Source organism: Varroa destructor, unplaced genomic scaffold (assembly GCF_002443255.2).
Source record: "Varroa destructor unplaced genomic scaffold, Vdes_3.0 BEIS01000004.1, whole genome shotgun sequence".
Taxonomy (NCBI): domain Eukaryota; kingdom Metazoa; phylum Arthropoda; class Arachnida; order Mesostigmata; family Varroidae; genus Varroa; species Varroa destructor.
The window spans coordinates 8,032,099-8,059,310 of record NW_019211457.1 but is presented as its reverse complement, the minus strand read 5'-3'; the positions used below and the strand labels follow the sequence as shown (position 1 = coordinate 8,059,310).

Below are 27,212 nucleotides of genomic sequence, written 5' to 3'. Positions count from 1 at the left end.
GAATAACAGAACATTCATCGTTCTTCAACATTACGAAATGGCGATCTGGCGATTTGATGGATATGGTATACTTCATCTTTGAAAATGATTTTCTTGCTCGAAATGAAGCAACGACCAAGAAAGGATGTACGAAAAACAAAAACCTTTGAAGTACGCCAGTACAGTCGATAACAACCGATTGTATGTTCCACGTGTATGATACAATCCATGTCAACACGTTACTGTCGATAGGATTCCAATATTTTCGCAATCATATCGCAATAAACCATTTCATCGTTGAACAGTTTCAGGTCTAGGGACGATTACCTTTCAGATTAGGACACAGTCTAAGCTGGACTTTTAAAAATAAAAATGTAGTTTGACTACAAGTTTTTTGCGGCGGTAAAGCTTACGAGTATTATTGTACTGTGAACTTTTACCAAAAATAACCAGACCAACTTTACGAGCGATCTATTCGACATCACTTCTTACAAATTGTCGATGTGTGCGCATGTTTCTCTACTTTTACAAGCTGATTTTTGCCTCGTCCTGTAAATCCATCCGTTTTCGTCTTCTAGGGGACTTCATCCCAAGGTCTGTGTCTCGCAGAATTGTTGTATAAGCACTAGGTACTGACCACTAGCGCTTCATTCCCTTGTTTTACATGTCATCAATAATGACAGTAACGGGTGTAGAAATATTCGTTTTTGAAGCGGGTACTGAACGTGACATTGTTGAACGTGACACGCTATCAAGAAGACATAACCATGAATGAACATATTTCAAGCAGGAGAATATATCTGTGATCATTCGCTTACCTTTTCGCTGTTCCTTTTTTCTTTCCAATCGAAGACGCTTTTGAAAGGTTTTGGGGATGCAGTCAACAAAGCTTCCATCATTGTCCTCGGTCTACATTCAGTAGGACCACCGATTCTTGAATATTTTATGTGGAAGTTTACACAGATATAGCAGCATGCAAGATGTCACGGGCGTACGGAAGTTTGAAAACTGTGTGCGGGACTGAGTAATGCCAGTATTCTTATATGTGTAAATCATTCTCTGCGTATGCACTGCGCGCCTATGTTCGGTGAGTCCTTAATTTCCACTGCAACGTTCACAGCTTGAACATACGATACAAAAAGGTGGGCTTCACTCCGCGCATCTTTCGACTAAGGTCTAATGTAGTTAGTAACTAATTCATCTATTCATTTGTGCATGATAAGCGCCCTTCGAAAGACGTTCTTCGCTCCACAATATCTTCTTGATGATACATTGTATTTTGTATATATATAGAAATATAATCTGAAATACTCCAAATACCGCAGTATAAACTTGTACGCTTAGGGAACTTCCGAAACTGGAAATTTTTGTTGGAGCATTATTCAGATGTGGAGAGTTGCCTAGCCCTCTAGGAATGGCATGAGGGAACGAACGCCTTTTAAAATTGCTTAAGGAGGACATATTGTTCAGTTTATTATATGATACGATACGACCACGCTTCATTTGTCACAGATGACGCCTGAGGTCCCGATATAACCGAAGCCAGCGGTTTATTGATCTAGGGTTGTGCAGAAGTGCTCACATATCATTTCTCTAAGTGAAGTTAGAGTTTTCCTGTGCTTCCTATTTCACTATAGGAAAACAGAAAAGTCATACGAAGCTATAATTTATCACATTTAGATCCATATTTATTGATATAGTGCAATGTCACGACCTTAGCATATTCGTATTTTGTCGAATATATATATATATATATATTTTTTTTTTTACCGTATTTTGTATAAGATTTAACTTCCTTCTTAAGTATATTCTTCCCTTATAGTTTGACATTGTCTTTCAAATATCTGAGATGTACATACGCGCTTTGTCGGCGTCGGGGATTAAGTATTGCTTGTGAAAGACGTAAAGTGGGAATAGACAAGGTACGTATCATCACCAACACCCATAGCGACGAACACATATAGTCTCCGTCTATTTCGTTCAATGCGTCACTCATTGACAGTATGCTCTTTAAACAAGAAACCTCCTAAAATGTCACCGACCCGTCGAATGTAAGCATAAACTCACCGCCTTTTAGTTCCTAATACACAGTAGCTAATATATATACATATATGCATATATATCTCTTTTGAAAAATGAATCGGCTTTTATCTAATTATGGGTACCCTATACTATATCCCATGTAAGCTAGAATATGTATCAGTCGGATCGATAAAGATATTTTAAACAATTTTTATCCATCTAGCATCTTCTAACGAATGCTTAGTTCACTAACAGAAAAATAATACTTTTTTTTAGCGTGGCAAGTACATCTGATCTGTATGGTTCGAATTTTACATCCGCTATTGCCGTTAGGCAAGCATTTCATCAGATAGACGGCCGACTCCCAGCGATCACGAAACAAAGTCTGTCTCTCTATGCACCCACTGGAACCTAGATCACAGCGTGTCCTTGAGATTGGTAGGCAAATACGTTACCCACTAGGCTATCACAGGAACGTAACCTCATACAAGTCACAAGTCACCCACGCGTCAGCCGCCGCCTATGAAGCAACTGCTAATAATCGCAATTATTTAGGGCGTGGCAATTTTTTTCGTAGTCCCGCGTACCTGCTTGTACTACTAGAACTGCTACTATCGCTATTATCTTATACTTACAGCCTTGTCATGTCATGTTAAACAGGAAACTTACGTGTGTTTAACCACCAAACCTGTTTCGAAAGAGCTCAACTTGAGACTTCTCGAACGAAACTTTAACAAAACGACGAAATAGACTTATCAAACCAATTTTCGAAGAATGGATGTATCCGCGGCGCTAAAAGACACGCGATGTTGTTCTGTGTTAGAGATGAACTACTAAATATAGATTTTGAATAATCAAGCACCATATAATATTCTCAGGGGACAACAAGCGGCATGATATGTATCACCATTTTTACTGTTGTTAAAGTATCCACATGTGTCATCGGCTGGTAAAAACCTGGGTTCCTATGGAGTCTATAGTGGGACCGCTGCATGGAAAAGGTAATGACGTCATGTCTGTTAGCCGATTGATTTCTTCCCACTCGATGCGTCTGATCGCACCCTAAACAAACAAATCCCTATCGACCTCGGCGAGTTTTTGCACTCGTTCATACCGCTTGTTTTGAAGGCTTCTGTTGCTCAAAACGATGTTGAAGATCCTCAGACACTAGTGGGGAGTCGACAAGAAGATACGCCAGGCCATTTCAAGTTATTACGTTTAGTCTTAATGCTTCTTTTGATGAAAAAGGCTTGGACGTGATGTTAAAAATATTATAGGCTATTAGTTGGCCGAGTTTAACCTAACGAAACGGGTTTTTAAAAGACTGTTGCACAAGCGAGCAAATAGGGCCATAACTGACCTTTGCATAGGGTCAGCTTACAATATGCCATATATGAATATTTATGCGTGTGGCTTAATCTCTATATATAGAGAGAGAGAGAGAGCGCGCGCGCATGGGGAAAGGTCACTTGACAGGTATATATGGTATGTAACTGTATTATTAAGATGTAAAATGAAAATTTTTAAACAGCCAAATGACTCTTGCGTTACCCTGTACGCTTACAACCGGATTAGAATTACGGATAAAATATCTTAAATTCAGTAACATCAGTACTTTGTATTTTGTTGTCTTCTAACAAATTATTCCTACAACTCTTACAATCATCTGTTAATGTAGCAAGTATGCCTCCTTAAGCATTATATCAAGCGCGCCCAATGAACACGTTTTTAAAAGAGGCCCTACGGGAATCCTTAAGAAAAGGAAAAGAAGGTAAAGAAACACGTCAGTTTCTTCCCCATGTCCGTGTACTCTAATTGACTCGCAAAAGTTAATAGCTAACAATGGGATGAAGCCTCGGTCTGGTTTTCTCCGGAGACCTTCTGGTTAGCCACACCTACCTGATAACGGCTCATATTCGATGGTCTCGTTGAGATTTGGTCAGCTTTGAGTGGTTTCCCTCTATCAGCTGCCCTTTATGATCCATTGAATTTTTTTCAGTGTGAATGGGCCATTTTCCTTTTCTGGGCCTATTGTTGGCGACAGCAGTTTTCTAAAGTGACCGCATAACTGATTCATACCCGATCTACAAACGAAAATCATAATGGACCGGGTTTAGCAATCGATAGAAATACTGGTATATTGCAAACTTGATCGCGACCGTGAAAAGAGAAAAAAGCCATCCATAATGCTGACCGGATAGCCTGGATATTTTTCCACTGAATAGCAGAGCAACCAGCACACGTGCATGGCCTCAGATCATCAATTTAGTAAATTCAAAAGGTGCTATAATCAACTCAATAAGTTACTTTAAAGTATATATATAGCGTCTTACGGTATCCCCTGGCGGTTCAAATATATCGTACACAATCACACAACTCTTCGCTTAAATATTAGAAGGGCCATAAATCACTATATCCTACCGTCTTTATTTTATTTCGTTGTTTTCCAGATGTTTGGATATCTGTGTACCTTCAGGCACTGCGTCCCGATACACATGTGTAACCAATTTTGCAATTAACTTTTACGTATTACATATGCAGCTGTCGATGTACCAGATAAAATATTTTGGGAGTATTAATTCAGGTGACCTTTAGTTGTCTAGCTCTACCACTGATATTTCGTATACTACCTAGTAGCCAACCTGCACAAAATCCCATAGAAGGTCTAACTACATCGACGGTATGGGCGGCTAGACAAACAGCGTGTTTCTCAACGGAGGCTCCATCTGCAATCGACTGAGATAAATCTGCATATGTGTTGTCTTATTCTGACTTCTGCCCCATGTTCAGCCGTACAAAGCACGCCTACTATGTCTCAGGTGTTTCAGCCCGAAAGTAGGCATACATAGCGAGTTTTTATGATATGAGTTTTGAGATGTTCCCTACACCCTCGAGGCATTTCGGCTGGCTGACCGATTCACTAACCAAGAACTCTGAGGTGAGACTTAGTCTAGTCGGCGTCACCGCCAGCTTCGCCGCTGACTTCGTTGTACTGGTTCTATTCTATAAAAATCTAGATCAAACGACCAGCAGCTGGCCAGTGAATCGCTCTCGGATTAGCGGACGTTGGCCGTATCAGAGCTTTCGACTTAGTACAACTGAATAAAAAAAACGGCTTTTGCTTCTTCATGCGAACTGAAGAGGATACTCTTTCTCTTCTTCACTGTATCTTTGTCCCTATGACTACCTCCTTTAGAGCGCACGTGCAAACTGTGCCGCATCGTTGTGCCCAACTTTCAAGGGCAGTGAGGCGTAAGGAGTTAACGCATGGCGACCTGGTGGGGCGTAGCCGGGCTTGAGCAAGTATAGTCCTCTTGCGCTTGATTATTCCAGTAAGAGCTCAGTGCATTAGTGGCCTCTTCAACAGAAGTATGCATGATGCTAATGCTCATGAACGAAATCGTGGAATAGAAAAACACGGCGGTATGCAAGGTCGCCTCACTGGCTATCCGCCGACCGCGCGCTTCCTCCACCGCAAGGGCACTAGAGAGAAAATCCCAGACGTCTCGCTTTACCCTAACTTTATTTGTCTCGCTTTCTGTTAGAATTCAGAAGAAAACAACGTCGCACTATTTCATTTTCAAGAGAAATTATTGGTCAGATCTCTTCCTTTTGGCGGTAAGATTTTTATACATTTCTGTTCTTTAAATATCAATATGGACACAAGATCGTTTAATCTGTGAGGCGGTTTTAGAAGACGCGTGTTGCCTTAGAGCTGTGTACTTGACGAAGAAAATCCTTTTTCATAATGATCCTATTGATAGGTCTGCCTATTTAATTAACGTTACATAGATTGGTCGAATTGACCTTACGGAAATAAACAATCAGAAGTGAGCTTGGGGTCCCAGTTTTATGGTGCTAATTCTTCTGTTATATGCTGGTAGGAAATCCTTTCTCAGATACTATTAATTATGCTCTAGGTGCAATTAGAATTAGGTAAGAAAGTGTTCTACTATTAAAAAAAAACTTAATTTAAATTTAATTAAGTTAAAAACACATTACTTTTTCACTGTTTCCAACTTAATTGTACATAACGGCACTTGGAATTGATACAATAGGAGGTGAGAATTTGTTAATAAGTTTACTGGAAAACGTGGCTTTAAATTATATCTTGGTAGAGTTATATATATATATATATATAAAGTGTGATAAGAAAATATTTTATAGTATATTTATAAAAGACACAATCGTCACAATATCCAAACGGATCTTATCGATAGAATGTTTCAAAGATGTATTTTATTTGAAGGCTGTACTAAGTATAAATAGTTGCGAAATTTAGTCAATACCGATTTACATAAACTTGGACTTATATCGCGCACTGGGAAAGTAGCCAACTCCTTTGAATTTTCAAGGTATGCCTCTATGAGCGACGTAATTATTAAGAATTTTCGATGAGGAACAACACTTCAGCAGTTAAAAGCTTCAATAATCTTCACTTAATTTCCACAGCCATATATTCAAGGCTTTGCAAAGGTTTATTCATTATTTTTTCGTTAGCGCACGCACTAAGGCCTGTTCAAGCCGGAGGGAAAGAGGCAAAAAGAAGCTCGGAAGTATCTGATATACAATAAGGACAAAGACCTCTTCACTTAGATGATGCAATAATCACAAATACGTAAAACATACGTGAGTCATCTTAATTTGCGAAAATTAATTAGTTAAATTGGCAGCTGAGTGCAGGGACCACTTTCATATATTGCCAGATATGATTTCTATCAGTTATTACTATTCATATATTCGTATGTGAGAAAAATGAGCATGTATCCAGACGCATATGTTGGCATACCTTGATTTTAAAATGCTACCAATCTCAAAATTTTTTTCCTACGTTTGCAACTTAAGGTTGCTTTTAAGTATTTTTAGTTAACGTCCGATCATCAATTATTTTGAATTATATCTGTCTTTAAATATTGACTATGGATTAAATCGTTGACTTCCAATTCATGCTGATCAATAATTCATGTGAAAATTTACCTGCTTTATTTATTTTAAGATTTGATAGAACTATCTTAGGTGAAGCCATGACCAGTTTACCGTTTCGCCATTATCACACACTTACTGACGATGTCTCTTTGTTCCAAGTAACGACACCGTAATAGACAACAGCCACTGGCCAAGCAGCCAAACGGAACCAATGAAACAATAAGTGGAAAGAACCCACAGGCGAGACCAACCTCTTCTTCCCAAACATATTAGTCTCATCAAAGATAGCTTACCACCCCTCAGGTGCCTTTTGGCCCTGTTTGTTTGCTACTAACCCATTCCTGTTTTTTATATCATACACAGTGTAACTGTACTCCGCCGCCGTGACGGCAGCGCCTGTCTGAGAATTCCACTGTGTTAGCTATAAGCAGCCACTGCAGTCTAAGTAACGAACAGGGACCTCAGAAATACCCAGTAGTGAGGCAGTTGTAAATAGGGCAGCTACTAGGGTTATTGCAGTCTACTCAATGGCCCATTTACTTGAAGTCCCCCTTTGTCCCCGGGGCTTTCTTGGCCCGTTGCATACGTCCCTTCCCCGACGCCCTACCTGACATCAGCAAGAGTGGTCACTGCCAAAGAAATAGGCGAGTGTGAAAGACTCTAATAGTGGGTGACGCTGCTTCCTGCTGCTACGTCCACTACAGCTGGCGCCGACGGCACTGCCCGTGTTCGCCTACCGACCTGTCTGTTTTTGTATCTCATATAGAGTTGTGTATTGGATGACAGCCATCTGAGCTTGTCCTAAACCTAGCCCAGTGATGTCAGGCAAGCTTGGCGTGCCCTAGTCAGGTCCAATCCAAGCCAACGACGGCCTGAATAAAGTATGAACGTGTGGTAACTTTCTGTGATCGCGGAAGGGACGAGAACGGGCGAGGGGGAGGGGGAGGCGGAGGCGGAGGGGGGTGTATGAAGAAAAGCAAGAGAACTCAACTTGCGATTGCCGTGGGACATCGCCGCTCCTCCGCTGCTAAAAATGCTTATCGCATTGTGCGTACTTTGAGGCCGACATGAAGCTAGCCGGAAACGCGACTGCACGAGCAGGCTGAGAAGCCACTTTTTTTCTTTCGAAATAAAAGGCAGAGGCAAACGTTATTCAGACTAACTCGCTTACGCGTCAATGCTGTGAAAGTCCGCTCACATACAGACACTGAAACAGCAATGGAGACAAACCTGAAGAGAGCGAAAGAAAAACGAGGCCAAGCAAGGACAAGGAGAGACCTCGAGTAAGCTTTGGTAGCCCGCAGTTGTGTGAATGTGTACGTCTCGACGGCTGCGACCATTTTATTCTTGGTCAATCGATTTTTATCTCATACTTTTCTTTTTCCCTCTTTTAGCTTTTTCCTTTCCTTTCTATTTGCCCCTGGTTATAACCAGCCCTTATACCATTGATGCAGAGGAGCTGGCGAACGACAAGTGTGAGCAAGGGCAATTTCACAACATATCGCAGCAGACATGAGGTAATGGAAGACATCGAGCTATCTGAAATGCTACTGTAAAAAGAAAGGCCCTGCAGTTCACGAATATATATATATATATATATATATATATATATATATATATATATATATTATACTTGTGTTAATAACAAGGAGCTATCCGGACATTGCCCACGGTTTATGGTTCGCAACACAACCTCGCATTACCATTACACCCAATGACCCTTTGTAGCTTTATGATTTTATCTGGGTGACCTCTTTCCCTATCTCTTAAATAAAAACAAAAATGCACTTTATTTAACTATTTTAACCTGCATTTTGCCCCTCTTTTCGCGTGCCTTAGTCCACTTCTTCTCTCCTCCTCCTCTCATCAGTCATCATCCTTTATTACCTATTATAACTTCGCTGCGCTGACAAACGCTCCGTTTACTGTCCTTTTGGAAAATCGCCACAGCAGCAAAGGCTCTGTGTGGAATAGGCCACAGCAAGGGTGAAAGTTTGACAGAGAAGAAAAGCGTACATCTTCTACCCAAAATGGTCTATGACAGGAAGAGTCTTATTTTTCTGTCGTTTTAACAGCAGTCGCTGTCGAAGTAACCCAAGGGCGAGTGTCTATCCTTCACCGAAGCGGCAGATCAAATCCAGTCAGTAACCAACGGTGGCCGTTGGTAACTGCTGCCCCTAGGCGAAAACCAGACACACCGAGAAACATCCGCTCTGGTTTTTCTGACTAGTGCCTCTTCTGACAAACTTTTCTCTGGTTTTTAAACGGGTTCGTATAGAGCCGGGTATAACATTGTCAGTTGTTGTATAAAATGCGTTACTTGCCCTTGCCTTGTCTCCTCGCCTGCTCTATTCCTCAATCCGGTAAGTGATACGTCACTCAGATTCGCTACGAGTATCCTTTTTTTTCGTCGCTTGCTCCGCCTCTAAACTTTTGCTACCGTGTAGCGAGCACAGTCAATATTAACTCTAGTTGCACCCGATGCTTATCCTTTTGCGCCCCCGCTGTAAGAACCAAAGCTGCCGTCACTACTAAACCTTTTCTAGCTGTTTCGTACCCCTATTAGGGTTAATTAATGGCTAAGCGATGTAGTGGCGCAGGCACCTATGTTGATGGACACGCTCGCTTGGAAGGTTCGAGGTTGGGGTAAGATGAGCTCTCCACAAGTTAGCGATCGTGTCTGCTGTCGTGGAACGTCGATTTTAGCAGCGCAAGCGAATTTAAAGGACTTTTTTTGGATGTAGGGCTTAATTCTGTAAGGAGTCGTTGACCAAAGAGAAGTTAGTGTTTACATACCTAGAACTACTCGTATGTTAAATCTAGGTTTACCTAGCTAGTTAGGTAGGGAGCAGTCAAAACGTATAATGCAGAGTAACGTATATGAATGTAGACCTGCTTTTAACACCAATTTCTCCTATCGCAGATTCTACACAACACATTTAAACACCTTCGATGCAGCAGCCAAGATAACTAGGTCAGCCTTTTTACGTTTCGCAGACACAGTCACCGTCGATCGGTGTAACGACTCTGTTTCCATTGAAGAATTTAATTAAGTTGTTAATATTTGAACGATTTATTATTATTATTTATTAGTGTATTTTTTTTCGGGACGCTTCTGGAAAAAGTGGGTTCAGTTAATCAACATTTGGCCGAGGTTTTTGAGTGAAAACATTGAATTCACGTCGAGCCATATCAATAATAATTCATCCTAACCCGCCAGAATATATTGGCTGACAAAAAGTATTCCTTCCCCCGTCACATGTATTTCTACGTGATACTTGGTCCGTATCATTACACAGAGGAACTTCAAATAGTATTTTTAATTCCTCTATTGAGCCTACGTCTTCGTCTCTATGGCTTTCCAGCAGACACCTAGAAGAAGATGCGGATGTCAGAAACGAGCTAATTCGTCTGTGTCTATATTCTTTTTGGGCACAATTTCTAAAACTAACTACTATTTTTAAGGGTTAGCCCATCAGGTTAGTCATGCATAAACGACAGGCCAATAAGCCCAGTTGATGGCGAACAGAAATGAAAACTCCTTATCATAGATTCTAGCGCCGCTGGCCTTTTGCCTTGGCGTTACGAGTCGATCGGCGACAGCTGCTCGATGGATCTAATGCTGAATTTTTTTCCCCCACAGACTGAATATAGCCAGTCACGATATTGTTCCATATACTCTGCCTTTGAGCCGCTGACCAAAACTCGTTCCCTGTCATAGCTTCCTGTTTACGCTTCTTCTGTTTACCGAATTTGTCTTAATTACTCGAAACGTCAAATGAATAAAAATGAGCACAACCGTTTCATGAAGTCTGTCCTATAGGTGACTTTGTTTATTTACACAAATTACATAACATCTACATTTCTGCCGTTGATGGCATTCAAAGTAGTCCCGAACAAGGAAGATAATCATTTCTATTATTATTACTCCTCAATCGTCACAGCCTTTGGCGCCTAGGTAAATATTAAGGCTCCTTGTTCACTATAAATGTTGATAATACATACGCATGTGTTGTATGTTAGCCTATCTACGTGTAGCTGAATCTGTCTGTTCCTTCTTAGAAAAGACAACCGTAAACAGATGCCTCGCTGTACAGTTGGCATTTTTGCCTGTAACCCCGTTTCACGCCCTTTGTATGCGTTATAACAATGCATACAGCATGTCGGCATTTCATATCGTCTTGTCAACTCCATTCTCTCCAGTTGTCGTACAATTCTCTAAAAACTTGCCGTATTTTGGGGTGTTCCTGACGATATACGTGCGATGCTATGCTGGTGTGTTTATGCTCAGCGTCCACCGATCTGCCCCCAGGGCGGTCACGAAACACTAAGAAATCATTACAGTCGTTAGTATATGGCGTCGATTGTTACTGCCTGCGCGGACAATGCGTCCGTGAATGCTTCTTACTTTCTTCAAAACCCGTGGCCCCCTTTTGCCAACGCTGACGCGTTCGCTCCCGGCGTCAACAGTTCAGCGCCTCCATTTCCCACGACAGAAATTTCGTTATCGTTTGCCTTTTCGCGAATGTTGGCCAAACAACGGGCGACGACACGGCCCTCGTCGTTGTTCGGACCGTCATAGTTCCTACGCAGACTCACCCGCAGTGCATAGTACATGCGATACGGGTCGTGATTGAATAGACGCGGTTTCGCTTTCGAATAGAAGACCATAAAATCCACTTTGCCAGCAGTAGCGAACCGTGCGACCCTATATTTCAGCTACCGGCCGAGCGTTTGAAGTGGTGTCGAAATTTAGAAACTAGTAATATCTCAAGTTGCAACCACACCGAGATTCACTAGAGTTGGCACTACATCCAGCTAGTTATAGCTTGTTGTGGCGCCTACATCGACCCGGCGACGTGTGGGTACGAAGTCGGCTGTAACAAGAAAAATTCAGTACACAGAAACAAAAGTTTAAACAACGCAAGAGAACAAGGCAGAGTAAACGAGTCTGCTATGTGACCAAGCGGTCGAGTGAGATTCTACGAGGTGCAGCCATTGATTAGGTATCAACCAGCCAGCCAGCCGACGGTGGACCAATGGAAGTGGATGAGGCCGAACCTATCTATGGATCGATGTCGAGATTAACCTCTGGTAACTTTTTGGAGTGCACGTGGGTCTGCTTTGCGGAAATGGCCCACATGTTTATGGTAACTCCATCTCGAGTATGGAGGTTGTATGAGTAAGTTTATAGGGGTTCAAAGATTTGAAGCAGTGTTTAGCTCCAGAATTATGAGCCTGCCTCTCCAAAGACAAGACATTTGTTGGCAATCGTATCGACTTTAGTTCTTTTTTTACAGTGTAGTATAGTTCGAAATTGTTTTTACTTGCGCGTAACTTCGAATTGGGTACCCTGAGAAAGTGTTTCGGAGAGGGTCTAGTAGCGGAGCTGATTTAAAAAACCTCTATGTTTCGCGTTTTACGTCCAGTATCGCCGTTAAGCGTTCCATCAGATAGACGGCTGGCTCCCAGCACGAACCCCAGACCTAGTTCGAACCTAGATCACAATGTGTCCCTAAGATTAACAGAGGAGTACATTACCTACTATGCCATGACTTCAAGGATTTGACGGATGGCCAGAGTCTGACAGTTGTGCAAAAGAAGCCACACATTACCCATAACATCAACCCAAAATCAAAATGATAAAAAATAGTACACATTTGGCAAGATCAAATCCAACAGAATTATTAGACAAACACAAATAATAAATGGGAAAAGTTTTTCAAGCTATCTTTAAAGATAACGAAGTGATACGCCGCAAACCAGCTTACCTAAGTGAATACTCAAGCTCTTAATTACGGTAATGCTGTTTACGTTTGATTAGGGTTTACGGAAATGATATTGGCAAAAAAACAAGCTGCTCTGAAAGTTTTTAAAAATAAATAGTTGTGTATTATGCGCCGTTGCTTTATTATTTGTTCACTTCCGATGAGCCTGTGGCAGTTGGGTCACCCTGTTGGACCGCCTGCCGACACGTGCTTTTCCAAAGGACTTGACAACAAACGGCCTTCTATACGTTTGTAGAAACAAAATCGACATCCCTGCTGACCAATCTTCATTTCTGTTAACCGTACAGGCGCTCTGCATTTTTTATATGTGGCGAGTGACGTAGATAAGGTAGACATACCAGCTTTTGAAGAACTCTCAAAAGCGAACCCACGGAAGAGCTACGCTGATATTATAAAGGGTTATATATAAAGCTGGGTTATGAGTAAAATGATATAGGATGTAAAAACTATCGGAATAAATATACAGATAGGTACGTTTTATATATGTTAATAAGTGCATGCAGTAAGTAGTGAATCCGTCCGTTAATTGATTTTCTGGATAGGGTTCATCAAGACATATATTGTGGCGAAGTCAATGATAAAAATATTATACGTCTGACTGACCTCACTCTCTTCAGTAGTCGCGTTATTGGCATTACAACAAAACTTACGACAGTATGTCATGGCTTAGCATAAAACTTCAATCTTAGGTCTTCGATAAATCTCATAGTTTTCAACAAAGGATACGCGAATTATTTTTTTTTTCTGTAGAGTCTCATCAAAGTCGAAATCTATTGGTAATCTTCGCTTAGGTTTAATCATTACTATGAGCTGGACGAGTGCATTATTTTTTTTCTAAATTAAAAAGTCCGTGATATGAGATAGGTTTCAATATTCTTCTATTATTAAGTTGTCCGCGGTTTGAAGCGATGTTGCATCTGCTTCAAACTACTGCGCCTTTTTCATAGTATTTTTCACGTATCTAACCTGAATTAGGTAGTCAACTCGCTTGACCTTCAAATTAATTTGATGCCCACCACGTTGATTTTTAGCGTTCTAACGAATTTCTACCATTCCACGCAGTGACTTCCATGCAAGGGTACGAGTGACAGTGAACGTTAACGCGTTTTTACCATTCACGTTACCCTGCTAAATATAGCAGTGCATTATTAGTTGAACTAGGCCATCTATTGTTTTACCGTATGCGCACCACCATGTGCGCGTATGTAGGTACTGAAGCAATCTATTTGACGCGCCATTATGAAACGACCGCTGCAGTGTAGGAACGCAGACGAAATTACGTGTGAAATATTTGTACATCTGTAAGATGTCAGACTACAAGCCTTTGCACAAATTTGGCTCAGCACGCCAATTTCGCCGAGAATCCTTCCATCTGCATTGCTGTATCATTATCATTCTTAGCTTTGCGAGGAAGACCGAGACAACTGGGCCTATCGCAGGCGCACGGGGATTTTAGATGAATGGGTGAGCTCTTATAAGCGTTTGAGATCTCAATGAATGACCTACGAAACTGGATTGTACCCAGATGCAGGCTTAAGGGGAAATGGGTGCAGGCGATTTGACATAAGAATGAATGCGTAAAAAAAGCTGTTTGCCAGAAGGCGGCGGCGGCGGCCGTTTGTAGACAGAGTTACATGAAAACTCGATCAGGACAATAAACGAGAAACTAAATAAAAAACGTTTCCTACTTAACTAACAAAGCAGGCCTAAATCACACAGGACGTGAATCTGTGTGAAGAACTACGGAAAATTTCGAAGTTTTTAGAAACGCCATTATATTTCTTGGAAGATATTTTGCGAGAAGCAACACCTGATTGCTTGACGGAATTTCCGAGTTTGTCACATATAGTCGTAATGAAAAACGGGCAGTGATCAACAAGCTTGGTCTCAATAAATGACTTGTACTTCGATTACTATTATTATTACTCTTACTTTTCTAATTCATGAGAGCCCATCAACGGCTCTGCGAGCCACTCTGCTCTCATCCGGCTCTGCGACGTTTCGCTATTGTCACCAGCTGGAGAACACGGCTTGGTCAACTGCGTGTTGTGGAACAAGGCGTACTCTGTGGCTTCCAGTATATATCATATTATGTCAATTTCTTTTGCAGTCGATCCTTTTGAGAGCAAGCTTATCGGGAAGGACGCCTTCTGTATAGACAAAACTAAAATTAACGTAGTGGTAAAGATTAGAAACTCATCAGTCGAATTACCAGCTTTCACATTGCATTCAAACAGCGGACGCTTTTTTCAGCACACATAGAAGGACAACAGAACAGGTCAGAAGAATGAGGTCTATTGAGAAAGATAGAACACTATCCACGAGTTGCCTTTTACTGGCCTCATTTGTCTAGCCGTCGGGTTCCAGTGTAGCATTCTTCCTGATGCACATGTTTTTGACTCGCAAAAAGATCAAAAAGACTGTACCCTTTATGAAATGGCGCTCTTCAGGCCATAAGGAAAAACAGGCGCTATACCTCGGATTTTACCTAAATCTCAACTGGTGACACTATTGATAATGTGCCTGTACTCAAGCGAAGGACCTGTTTTGTGCGTAGCTATTTTTGCTATATATAGCTTAACTAAATGGCTTGTGGAGTGCTAATGTAAGTGTCCTCCGAAGTATCGACGTCTGTGAACTTGTCTGAAGATTGGTACCTGTGTAAGCTCGTGCCTTGTCAATAGTTAAGCTAACTTATAATAAGCTACGCCATATTTGATATTTTTGGTATATCGGATTTGATATTTTTCGATGAAAATATTTTCACCACCTGTTTGATGAAACTATTTTGGTAATTAACGTAGCTTGATTTTACTTTTCATAATTGTGAAGCTATTTTTTTTTTACTTAATCTTTAGAATCTCTCACAGGTAATGCCGAATTAAGACCCTTATACATAGACTAGTTTCATTGTTTGTCAATAGTTTTCAACAATTGGCTAGAATTTTTGCTGAGGTAAAATTTTTACCGGAGGAACAATCATCGATATATGCCGAGTAGCTTCATTTTAAGATTTCTTCAACTATATTCCTTCTTTTTTTCCCTTCGTACGAACGTCCTTTTAAGATACATAATGAAGCAATTGACTAGCGCTTGTTCGAAGGCAAGGCAAGGCAAATCCATACATGTAAGTACTTCGACTAGATCGTTATCCAATTAGCACGCCTACAAAAGATCGACAGGACGAACCATGCTTCTGTCCAGGTAATTATCCAGCTACTATATAAACTATAGATACCCACTCACTATGACGATCAAAGCATAAACTCCGTTAGCTATTTGTAAGTACTTTGCTCATCATTTCATTTGATTTCCTGACGATAGTCTTTGTATTTGCCGCCAGGGTCCCTGCCTTATCCCGATACCTTCTGCTTGAAGATTTGGTGGTGGCCGATTATGTTACTAAAGTAATAAATTAGTTAGCATGGTGCAGCTCAAAGATCGTCCTTCTTTTGTGCCATGTTTATGTGCACCCCTAAGTAAATGTACGTTAAGAGATACAGATGGAAGAAATTCATATTAGCCGGTCCTAGTATCGAACACCGCAGAGGCGCAAGAACTAAAATAATATCCTTTCACTTCAGGACGGCACACCTCGACAGGCGAAGCGTATGAGACGAATCATATCTGGAACACTGCATAAACGTTCGACCTTACTGGTTGGCCTAATTGAAAAGCTAATTGGTTGAATTGCGTTAGAAAGGGTTATTGACTCTAGGTGTCGTGTAGTTATTGTGAGCTGCGTAAGTGCTCATTAACAAGTTGATGAAGATAGAGAAAGAAGGTTGCGTATACTATACACTATGCAGCTATACAGTAGTAGGAATCTGAAATGGACTAAGAAAGAGAACGACTTTTCGACACTTAATTAGAATCACCAGTTAAGTTCACGATTCAACTTACGCTCATAAGCAGCACTTATCGTACTGTATTACTTTGCTCGCTTGTTTTATAAAAATAACTATTATAGAAACGGTTTGAGTAAAAACTACACTTAATGTATATCTTGTTATCACGAATATGCTAGGGGTTCAGAATGAAACCACGTTTCATGTACATATTTATGTTTCTGAAACCCCTTTTGCCTTATTCAGCTCCACGTTACTTGCTAGCTTATGTTTATGGATCGGCTATGGAAGTTTTGCTAAGGAATCAACAACCTTCTCGTCTGATAGTGCTAAGTTTCCACACTACACTGACCGGGCGGAAAATATGGCTAGCTTCTTTACTTCAACTCGTCCCCGTTGAGGCAAGCACAATCACCTAGCCAGCGTCGAGCTTCACCGTCGGTCTTCCTGACCGTTCGTTCCGCTCTTTGAATCGCCCTAGGTTTTTTCCTGGGAAATCGTGAGTTGAGATATGGATCATCTTACAAGCCGTAGCTCAACCTTGACTTCTGTGCCGCTAAAAAGGCTCGAAATCTGAGTATAAGCATGTATTCAAATGATGCCATAAGTCTAACGGGCACAAAATGCGGCTAGTTAGCGCAAAGCGGGTTAAGCTGCTTGAAAAGCAACTACTTCCCAGAAACTGCGTCGTTTGTGGTTAAGGTAATGTATTATCCAGTGCTATTGGCTTTTGACTCGGGCGAGCCCCACTTCCAGTTCTGCGTCCTAGTCAGACCTATTTCGTTTTTAAGTGCGCCAGCTTGCGTCGAGCAGCATGAACCCGATGTCGCCTTTAAGGAGATTTTGAATTGACGGTGTTATATGTCTCAATGTGTCTTCCAACTGTAAGCTGGAGTTAAGGATGTGGTCTGGGTCGAGAAGCGTTCCTCAGGGTTTTCCGGAGTCTTTTGTTATCGACGGAAATTGAAAGTTGGAGGTACTTGTAAATGGCGAACTAAACCTTTATGCACTAACCCATCTCATGCTATGCAGGCAGCTGTATTTATTGAACGGACAGACCAGTGGTTGCCTCCAGACGATCAGAAGAAGTTAAGTTCAAGGGTAAGGAAGTTCCAATAGTTAGTAAAAACCAGAGTAATCAAAGACAGGATTGGGACGAGTTTGCCGACCCCACACTATGCGGCTATCGTTTCTAGCTTTCGGTGTCTTATTGCTGATACTCAATGCTCAAGATAACTTGGTTATATGGGCCATGAATACAGCAAGAAAAGCACAAAGGACTAGGTAACATTGTGCTATGCTCCTAGTTGCTCTAGAGAGAATTTGTACGAAAAACATTTTGAGCGCGATGGAGCCCGGAACAGCAAAACTATGTAGGCTTTTCTGGCTTATCCATAAGCGTAACAAGAAGACTTCGACTGATTTGCTATACGAATATATGCTACGTTTGATCGTAGTATAAAAGAAAAATCAAAAATAATTTGTCAAACTTATTTGTATCTATGTACAGTCACCGTTCGAACAAGCGTTCTGCAATTCCGCGTAGTTTGTGATTGTGATGAATGATAAAAAAAGCACCTCCAGATTACTTACCATAAGACTCATAAGAGTATACCTGTTAAGTATACCTGAGATAACCGTGTTAAGTAACTTTTTCTTGAGTGGTTTTATGTGGCGCCTCTATTGTTCCTCCAGATTAGACACCAGTAAAATTTCATTTCAGCTGATTTACTTCTCTGCCTTTCCATCCTTATCGTACCAGATGTTATTTCAAGGCGAACGCTACACCCTTTTCAATCGTATATTTTAGTCACCTACTTAACAAAGAACATTATGTAGATCGCCTGGCTGTCGTCAAAGCGGGCCAAACCTCACACAGTTATTCCTAGCGGTCCTAGTGTTCCCTGTAACGAAACAGATATTTTCGTTTTTTAGCAGAACATGACGACGAGGAGTCGTAAAGGCTTGTTTATAGACGCATCTGTGTGCTGTTGTTTACAGTATGAGTTCAGGTATCCAGTACTGCAGGCCGGACGGATCTGATGAGTAGCCCTTTTAACTAATTTGCCTTCCCAAATAAATATCTGTTTCTAGTTTTGCATCTGGTGCTATTGCCCTAGCTGAGCAGTGCTCCCGAACTTAGAAGGCAGGAAGTATAGCGAAATGTAGTGCTTCTGCCTGTGTTCTCGAAAACACCTTCCGGAACCGTGCTAAAATGAGCGACGGCCAAAAGTGAGCAGCTGTGTAAACTTGATTTATTTAGGGTGGTCACAAGGGATTCATTGCCACGACTGTCAAGACAGTAAGACCCAATTGTAATCCAGCCAGTTAGCTTCAAACGGTTATGGACAGTAGCGAGGAACAACGCAGCTTCGATGGGGGTTAAACTGGCGGGGGTCCGACGACAGATTTGTTTGCAAAGCGGAAACGAAACGCAGATCGTTTTGTCGCTTTGTCGCCTATGGAGTTAACGATACTTTAAAGACCGCAAATGCTTAAATTTTCGTGCGTGTGTATATCAGTCACCTTTCGATAATCAGGGATATTGCCCTATTGCTAAGGCCACTTTGCGCCATTAAGACTTTGAATTTATTTGTTCATTAACTAGAAAGTCTGGTTAAGCTCGCCCTAAGCTACCATTTTTCAAAGGTAGCTACGATGTATAGTAACAGATACGGATCAATGCGTGACCACACGAGTTGAATATTCATGTAATCACTATTTATATTTCACGCGTGAAATAAACCTATAGAGCATTTCCGAACATGAGCTCAGTGTACCTGGTTTATTTCCTGCACAAAAAATTCGTTTGAGCCAATATAGGTCACTGTGTATTTTTTCTTTTAAATTATATGATCTAGGATCACTGAAAACATCAGTTAAAATTCCAACATTGAAACTAACAGACCAATGAGCAAACCATGAGAGATAGATTTTGCAAATCCTAATAATATAACCTGCGAAACCGACCAAAGCTTACTCTGCCTTAGCTATATATAAAAACGTCTCCATACTATAAGAAAGTAATAACTTAGTTCTTCCCAAATTGCCCTACATATACCCAGCACGATGGTGATCACTTACTGTTATCGTATCATACATTCATTCTATAAATGGGCGAGCACGCAGCTGCCCAATGATCGTTCAGACAAAAACAACTACCTAAGTCAATTTTACACCAGTCAAGTAGATTATTTTACTGAAAAGTGGTTCAAATTTGTCCCGTTTATGCAACTGTGTGGACCTAAAAACAACGAACGAGCTTAAAATGACAAGAAATCGACTTTGGGTTCTCTCTATCGTTATTTGCATAAAATCTAAGCATTACACGGTACAGCCGTGTTCGACGCTGGGATGGCCCATGGCAGAAGAGTCGGCCGGTGGACTTATTTAGATCCCCGATTATTTCGCTAAGCCTTCCTTTGTTTATGTACTACAGAAAAAAACGCACATATTCTTATACGCTCAGATCCATACACGTACTTCCATCGAGGCATCGAGGACTGAAACTCTGATGTGCTCTATGTAATGCTAACAGCGGACGAGTGAACGCTTTGAAAATTTGTTATACGCTTTGCATGGAGAACGTAGAGGTGTTTCAGTAATACTGGAGCTCAGTTCGAAATGGAGAGCGTAAATGATAGATAAAAATAGTTTATGTTATTTAATGTAGAAAATTTAACGAGAAGTAGTTGAGGAAAGTATGTTAGAAATCATTGAAGCGGCGTAGATATTTGCTGATATAACTCGTTTCTATCTATCCATTATTCAAGTACGTTAAAACGTGTTTTTTTCTCCTTGAACGATTATGCGGCGTAAATTATACAGATCCTCGGGAGTAGCGGATTGAAGGCCGGCCTAAAATGCATTTTACCCATCTCGTTGTATTTTGCTTATCAAAACGAAGCACATCAACTATCACTAGGCAATGGTTGTTCAAGTCGAAACACGACTTCAGGCACTCCGCAATCACTTAGAAACCAAGATCTGATACCGAGATCACTTATAACGTTATATTTAGCTTCCAAAATAAGTAGAGACAACTTACTGAATAAAACTTTCAAGTACTATAAGCAAAACAATCTTATTCTAAACCCGAAATGAGAATCGACTGTTCTTCAATTGAACGTTGAGATCTTCGGCAAAAGTCCCCAAATATAGAAGCCTCTATCCACGTAGATACGTTTGTTGCTTCTCGCATTACTACCAGCCTCACAGACACGTGCATAAGAGCGTGTCTGTGTATAATATATCAACTGCGATGAATGCAGACGTGTCCGACCTTTTATTTGGAACATTACAATACTACAGAACCGTAGCATGCCACAGTGAGTGCCAGGCGAGCTTAAGTTAGTGCAGTAGCCGAACACTGGACTAGGGAGTCTGTTGGCGTTGAGGTTTGTCGGATTCCTTCGGTGGCGCGACGAAAGCCACCGCTGAATGGCCCTCTTTTTACTTTCCTGTTTCCATTGTATCTAGCTGCGCTGTCGGACGTTCTTCCAACGGGTTTTGGTCATCGGGTCTCGATGAAGGGCGATCTCCACAGGCTGCCACGTTCACGGCCATAACCACCGGGCCATCAATGCTTTCATCCAACATTGGAAGCCACAGCGTAACGAAAAAAGGACATTGCGGCGTTTTCCGGCCACAGGCACACCGGATACCGCAAACATACACAGACGTCTATCAGGGGACCGAGAGCAGAGGCGCGGAAAGGTTACTGATGACGGGGAAGACTAATGCTGGTCAGTGAAGAGCGAGCAGGTATGGCAGAGGTCAAGCAAATTAGATTACTTACTCTAATAAATATTAGAAATAACATTTACTATAGAGAAAATGTGAATGAATTTACAGGTGTTGCTTGTCGGCCTTCGAGATGGACGTGGTCTTAGTCAAAATACAAAGTACAAAAAAGATCTACCGATTAATACACGATCAATTTTTCAAACGTTGTTATTTTAAATTGAGCATAGTATTGTTTTTGTTAAGCTAGTTTATATTTTTCATTATTTTTTTTATGTCTTATTTTACATTAGAAAACTCGCCAATTTGAGTAAAAAATGTCAAAATATTTAACCTAAAAAAGAGTGTAATTGCAATGAATGGATTACTTGGTATGGGCAACATTAATCTCGTATCTCATAACTCCACTCCAATTTCTTCGGTGCTTAATACGCGGTTATACTCCCCGAATTCTAAGACCAGTTACTTGAATACCGTCACTAAAGCTTCTAACAAGCGAGTAGTAGTAGTAGTAGTAGTAGTAGGGAGCTGCGTAAAAGGAGGAAATTAGGATGTTTTCTGATCTCGCCGTAGAAACCTTGTGAACAAAACAGCCTCAAAAAATCCAGAAGGCAAATCTTCAATTGATATTGAGCGCTCTCATAAAACAAACGATATATTTATTTAACATATCTTAACAGCTCAATTTTATTTTGTAAAACATTGTTAAAAAGGTGCCAGAACTTATAGTGGGAAAGAAGAACTTATAGAAAGGGATCTAATATTGAAAGAAACATATAATAATAACAAACGTTTATAGCCATATTTCCAGACAGCCTCTGCTAGAATTGTTGTTCTAATCAAAGCATATGGCATTAGCCTTCAGACAAACGAACTTACTGATTCCTACTATCTGCTAAATTGCTTTTAACCAGATGCAATTTTCAACCCTTCTCATCGACAGAGTCCGGACCTGCATTTAAAACTATAGCGAATTCTATATTTGTTTTTTTTTTCTAAATATCAACATACACCTTGTGTGTATGACACTTCATCTAAATGAGTTCTATTAAAGTACTTAACAGGTGACATGTTTTGAAGGGAGAATGATGACCGGGAGGTTCTTAGCTTAAAAACGGTAACTCATCCATTTTTTAGATACCTACAAACTTCTCACACAAAGGATTATCATTAAGCATATTAGCTTCGACTCTTCGTCTGTGTTAGCAGCTTATCCATGTATCATGTAAGTCATGATTTTGTCCGGGTTTGGTGCACGGACCGCCACTTTTCCGAGGCCTGTACGTTCGAACCATTCTTACTCGTTGCTTCGTACGAGACCACTATGGTACTAAGTATAATTATGTTTAATGACTGTGTATCAAGCGCGACAATGACGATGACGACGACGACAACAGCAATAGCTCAACAACAGAGTGAGCAGAATTGTCGCGCCTGATAACGTGTCAAAAGCGTCTTATTATGTTATCATACCAAAGCAAGCAGTACATCCGCGAGGAGGCTTTGCCGCGTACCAACATATCTGGGCATGTTTTTCAGACAAGCTATGACGTGCTATAGATACGTTTTACGTAAATGTAAATTCATACATCCGCTGTGGGCACCATGAATCTGAAGTAGCGTCATGAAACATGCGCTGTCAAATCACATTCCTTTATCCTACAAGATACGTAGAATTTCCTACACCTCAGACCTCATTTAGGTTTTTCCGACGAAGAAGTTGTAAAAGAATCGGCATTCATCCATCGAGTAGTTATCTAACAAACGCATCCAGCCCAAGCGACAACCTAACATTGTGTCCAGCTACCTTTGTGCATATACACTGACGTGTTCGTGCATCTCTCGAACTTATAGTAAATAACGCCCCATCTGAGGCCATACATATGTACGCCCACAGCTAGCTCAATGCTAACATTCTGTTCCTTATAGCGACCGCAGTAGTCGAATAGAAGCAATCCTATCAATGCTATACGACGTTTATCTGTACCTTTACCAAGAAGCACTTGATCGTCTCGTATCCTGAAGAGACGTCGTACGTTGCAGACCTTGACGTCGGTTAGAGGCTGCTTTAATGCTTACTGCCACACCAATTGCAGGCAGCGAGCATGCAACGGCACATATCCAACGTCAACGGCTATGCGCATTGCCCCTTCGGTTCTATGGGAATCTAGCTTTGTTAGGCAAACTGGGACATCGGACGACGTATTCGGAACAACTTTTTCGTGTGGCTGGTCTCCGGCTTTTCGCAAAAATAAATTGTGGTTTGCTGTCGATTTGTCCTCTTTCCCTCTCTTTCTCTCCCTCTTCCTCTTCTTTCCCTTTTTCTTTTCGAGTGAACAAGGAAGCGAAGCAAGACCCAGACATAAAGATCGAGTCTAATTTCAACGCATCACTTAACATAAGACAAGGAAGTGTAAAAGGAAAAAACGTGAGAAGAGACACGAACAGTACCATGTCTCGACGCCGTTACGGGACAGTTCCTGCAGTCGGTAGAAGTAGTCGCGGCGAAAGCAGCGGACCAGGAAAGCAGCGAACATGACGGGGTGTACGGAAAACTAGAATTGACTCCGTGGGAATACGTCACAGGAGGAAAAAGCCGAAAAAAAAAGAGGAAGAATGGGGAAGAGACAACACGATAGAGCGGCACCGTAGGCAGGAGGTACGCTGGCTAGCAGGCAGGGCCGGAACGACAATAGGGATCGTTTCAAAGGCAGCTTATTGAGTACCGTGGCCGACCATCGACCTTGTTCAAGGTCGCTGCGGCTCGCCACGGGAAGCGTCGGCGCATTTTGGCAAAGTGCGACGTGGTACAACAGAGCTGGCTTGAAGAGTAGGAATCGGACGTCGGCAAAGACGAAGGCAAGCAAGACAAAGGTAGGAGCAAAAGGAAGAAAAATAGTCGCAACCAGCGAAAAGGCAAGCGCATCCGAAGAAGCGGGTTCCAACGGACTTAAAAAACAACACAACTGGAGAATCGAGTAAAAACGATGTACAGGCAACCTGAATCGATCGGTTACGCTTTTCGCTGACTTTGCTGACATCGGATGTATCAGAAAGAGCTGGTCTAAGGTTCGAACTGAAAAACGTGTTTCGCGTGGTGAAATTTTTTTTCCCAAAAAGTATAAGGGAAGCGGAATTCTGAATCTGTAATACATAGTCTCCATTGGATTTCTGCTAATCTAGGATGTAACTGTAATGATATGATCGCATTCAAAAGTGTTTAAGGTTAAACTATTAATAAACAAAAAACAGGACAAAAAGTTTTAATGTAGTGATTGCATAATGGTTAATACAAGATGCAAGTGATATTTAAGTGCAGGAGAATAGTGGAATGATTAACACTAATCAGTCAAATAATTTAGTTCAAATTACCTCAGGGCCAATCCAAAAGCGCCTATCTGGCTCGTAAGTAGATTGGTGTAACTAGTAACTTACACCGAATTAGAACTTAACCCCATTTTTTACGTAGCCATGGTTAATCAACGTGTTATAATTTAAATAAGCCGGTGTTGTCACTGCCCCACCCAGCCAACCCTAAATCAACAAAAAAATGTCTTGCCAAACATTTGATTTTAACAACAAAACGATTTTTAAATAGTAACAAAAAACAAAACATCTTTAAATACTACGCGACAACAAACTATACGGACATAAACCGATACATTTATAGCAGTAGACCAGTATTTGAAGGCGATGACGTATTTTTCGAAGGGTCTGAAGGGTACATAAAAAACAAGAAACAACTTGTGACGCTTATGACTCGTATCTGCCGCTACTGAACTAGGCCGATCTTTCATACCTGGCCGTAGGCAACACATTATGCCGATTCGCGCACTCTGCCGTGTTAAAAGCATCAGCAAATGGCCCACATCCGCGTAGCGCTCACAGTTCAAAACCCTTCTCGAATGCTGGGCGAGGGAGGATCGCATATCGAATAGCGTGGCATCAGACTGGATGGATCCAGCTGGCTACGGGCATCGTGTGTACGATCTGCACATCTTTTCCTTGTTTTGCCCCCACAAGGGTATGAGGAAGGGCCATCCTATCTTTTTCGGAAGTAATCGTGAATAGATCGTAAAAAAGGCTCGTCTGAAAGAAGGCGCTAAGGAGTCCAAACAAGGACACAGAGTGCAGCGAAAAACAATGATATGCAAAGTACACAGTTCATGGCTGCCAGGGCATGTCATCCAAGGAAACAGGAGGTAGCTTAGTGAAAATTACAGAACTGTGGAATAGTAAGCGTTTTGACGGGACATTTCTTGCAAAGCGTGAACATATTTTGTAGCACCTATCGGCATCAAAACGCGTAAAACTACAATGACCGCTTCTACGCAGTCTCACTTCTATAAAAAAATCTAATTGTATTAAGGCGACTTCATTCCATTCAAAACTAGCAAACGTTATTATATGTAAATCAAAAGCCTCACGAAGCGGCGAGGTCAGCTAAAAATTGTAATGTGCCAACTCTTTTTTTACTACATACTTCCACATACACGTTTCTGTTTTGTTGTTGCTTTAGCATTACAAATATTTGATCTTAGAGGGCCTTCACTGGGCCGGCGAAAAAAGTCTCTTTACCATTTCTGCAAAGTTATTTCTGTTGACTTCACATCGAACTACGACACGAGAAACGTAGGACGTTTTGCCTACCTAAGTCGTTATGCACTGCTAAGATGCAGAACCCGTTAGGACCTATAGCGTTAAGTAACCTAAAATCGACGCTTGAGATCTGGGGAGCCTATGTCCTGCCAAGTAAACGACCCACTTACATAAACTTTACTACGATTTTTCATTTGTTCTCGGCCTCACCTCGAAACCGCGCCTGGAACCGATTTGTATAAATGAACCCGCGAAACATATTTTTCTATTTCGTCGGAAGAAAGTGAACTATGTTGAAAGAAATCATCGGAGTTATAAGTTTCTTCCATATCTCACCTCTATATGATTTAAAAACTTTTCATAGAATCATCAACAATTCGAAACCTGTTAACCTCGACGGATCTTGCTTACAGGAAATCGAGTGGCCTCATTCGCTTTTGCGTTAGTAGAAAAAAGACAAAACAGTTAAACTGGCAAAACATTTTAACCACCGAAACGAGGCGTCAGCTCACACTCTTCAGATTGGAACCTTTTTCTGAAAACAGTATTATGACATTATTAAGCAAAAAAAAATTTAAAAAAAAAAAAACATCAACCGATTGCCGCACTGAATATCATCTAAAATAAATGCACAGTATTCTGATAGACAATGAAGCGAATGGGTGCGTCCAGGTACCATAGATAAAGAACACTCAGATCCGTTCGATGTTCCGTGACAATGTTTTTACGCATACCCTTGTGCTGAGATCAACGGACGCAGGTTACGGCCTCACTAAACCACGTGTCATCTAAGCGAGGTACATCAAAAGGCGGAGAGCAACAATTAGTAGACAAGCCTTTAGGGGCACATAGATAGTCTAATTATGTGATTCAATGATTGTATATATATATATATATACATTGCAGCTCAATATTGATCATAATGGAGTTGTGCAAAGTACCTGCCCCATAAATGACTCGATAAATGGTAAAAGGCTGAACAGTTTGGAAAAGCATCTTTTACATTATTTTTCGCAAAGGCAAACATCTATGAACAGGTATTATTTAAACCCTAGACAATGTACATTCTCGTAACTCCTTCTCTAAAGTGACTTTCGCTTTTGTTATCATATGTTGATTATACAGCATCCATGACCGCCAGCGAACCTTTAAGAAGCAATTTCGCTGTGAGCAGGGATTACTTTACTTTGTCGATGGCTAGCGAGTTATCCTATGCCATTCATAGTCAATGGGGGCCCCCCTTTAGTTCGCATGACACCCTTCTTTTCGGACTCATAGATGAACGATTCAGCCATGAGCGTCAATG

The 27,212-nt window shown here is 41.2% G+C and overlaps 1 long non-coding RNA gene across 3 annotated transcripts in view; it reads left to right on the top strand.

Annotated features, from left to right (window-relative positions):
- Positions 1 to 27,212, top strand: part of LOC147755797 (uncharacterized) — a 65,288-nt gene that overhangs the window by 28,787 nt on the left and 9,289 nt on the right. For 2 of the 3 annotated variants that reach the window (XR_015326465.1, XR_015326467.1), the window contains one exon: positions 21,044 to 24,567. This is a non-coding gene — a long non-coding RNA (uncharacterized LOC147755797). Of the gene's footprint in view, positions 1 to 21,043; positions 24,568 to 27,212 lie in introns of those variants that run through there. The other variant, XR_015326466.1, reaches the window with a different exon arrangement.